The sequence below is a fragment of the Setaria italica genome, chromosome II (genome assembly GCF_000263155.2).
Source record: "Setaria italica strain Yugu1 chromosome II, Setaria_italica_v2.0, whole genome shotgun sequence".
In the NCBI taxonomy this organism is placed as follows: Eukaryota; Viridiplantae; Streptophyta; class Magnoliopsida; order Poales; family Poaceae; genus Setaria; species Setaria italica.
The window spans coordinates 18,424,308-18,426,652 of NC_028451.1; positions in this window are offsets into that span (position 1 = coordinate 18,424,308).

Genomic DNA, 2,345 nt, shown 5'->3' on the forward strand with positions numbered 1-2,345 from the left:
CTTGGCCCCGTCGCTGTGGCGGAACCGCCCAAATTAACTTGGCTAAAGCACACTTAAGTCGCTTAACACGCGATCATGTACTTTAATCAAGTCAATTCGGTCGTCCGTCGGATTTCATCCGATAAACTACTTATCTCAGGATCCAGAAAGCAAGACTCGCACGAAGGCGAGTGGTTACAGAGATTACAACAGTCCATCTCAATTAAACAAGTGTAACAATTTATTACAATATCAAGTTCAAAATTCAACAAAGTTTGTAGAGTTTTCAAGCGACAGAAATAAATAAGCGGAAGCTAAACGTCGTTGCATGATATCATGAAGAAGCCAATCATGGCATCAATGATCCTTGTCCTCACCGTTCGAGGAGGGATCCCACTCAACCGTCCAACCAAGAGGAAGTTGGGTAGGCCGAGTGCGACTTGCAGCAAGCTCAGGGGTATAAACATCACCTGAAAAGATGTGCCACAACAAGGCTGAGCGACTACACTCAACAAGACTTAACCGACATGTGGTACTACTCCACCAACACCTAGACATGCAAGCTTTTTGGCTCTGGGGTTTGTTTTCCCAAAAGCGACTAGTGTAGGTCCTTACTTTCAACATTTTAGCCACAAGTTCTACTGTAGTTTACCATTCTACGGTTAGCAACTATACTAAACCAAGCATAGTTTCCAAGCAATTAATATAGGTAACAAAATTAGATCATCATCATCTTTCATTCTTATTCAGTGGAGCATAGCGAGTAATCCCAAACTGCAAGAGGCAGAAAAATCGATTCGAATTTCTTAACCATGCATGGCGAACCTAATCCCACGACATCCGCGCATCGCGAAGGGTCGCTTCACTTGTCAGCCGTCCCCATCAATTCCCAGACCCGTGTCGGGCCCACTTCCCTTGGTACAAGGCTCCATAGACCCGGCTTCAGCCATTCAATGACCGCACTTGTCACCACATGATGCACCAGGGGAAAACTCAGTTTCCAGAGATAGTGGAACGATCCGCTCACATCCCGGTTCAATCAGGTACTAGGCTTCCCCATCCCATACTAGGTATGAGATTACTACTTTCAAACACTTGATCACGAACACTATCACATCTCAACCTTAGTCCAATTTCATGTAGACAGACGGGGCAATCCACCGACTACCAAAATAGTTCACAGAGCCCTACCCCGTCCATCATCCTTATAGTTGTAACAAAAAGGAGAGCAAACAACTCCTATAACTCGCGAGTGACAGGCGGTCACTCGAGTTTTACCGAGTCCTATTAAGCATTGCAACTACTCGACTTCAAATACTAGTGTTCATATCAAAAGGGTGCCTATCTCATGCATCTATGGTTTCAAACAATTCCTGCAACATAAATGCACAAACAAGGCAAGCGATTGTATTGCAAGTAATTAAAACATAGGAATTTATGCTTCGGGGCTTGCCTAGAATCTAACACTAGGTTAATGTTTGTCAGACAACACTCACTTGGCGAGCATCTCCCATCTCGGCACTTGCTTAGTCCTTCCATCTTCGGGATAGCTCCACCATACACCGTCTTCGGGTTTGGTTCCATCATCACGTCCTTCACGTGGTTTATATAGCGTATCTGGATGAGATGCAAGTGCATGAATACAAAGAATAGTAACATGAGATGCATTACATAAAAGCATTCAGGACAAGCACAAGGTTACACCACAAGACATAAGTACTTAGAGAGCAAGTTATTTAACTAACTATCACTCAAGTCTCCATAGAGATAGCAAGCATAACAAGCATGACACACTAGCTAAATCAAGTCAAGCTATTGCAAGCATTTAACAGTCAAGAGCTAATTAAGCATTTAAATGAGTTGCAATTTTTTAATTTTGAAATCTGATTTGTATGTTTGCATTTGAGGGGTTTCTCACATTTAGAAATAATTTGTTATTTTACTGACTATAGAAAATTTTTTTTAAGGTTATAATTTTGCCTTTTGCATTTTTTTCTTCTCGTTTCTACATCAGTTTGTTTACTATGTGCTTAGTTTAGTTGTTTTTTATCTGCATCATTTGACCAGGATCCTAGAGTCATAATTTTTGGGTGACAGAAATATTTGCAGCACCTAGTTTTTTTCTCTCCACAAAACAGGGTGTTTTCCACCTTCAAATTACCCTGGTGATTGTGGACACAGTAATATCCGGGTTAGCAGTAGACACTCCCATCTTTTATTCCCAATTAACTCTTTTTTCGTATGGTCGATCTCTTAGCTCCTTATCGATGTGGAGGAAAATTCGGACTATTTGGGGGAGAACCTAAAGGAAAAGGACTCATGACTTCCACCATGTCTATATCTCGATATATATAAAAGAAAATCTC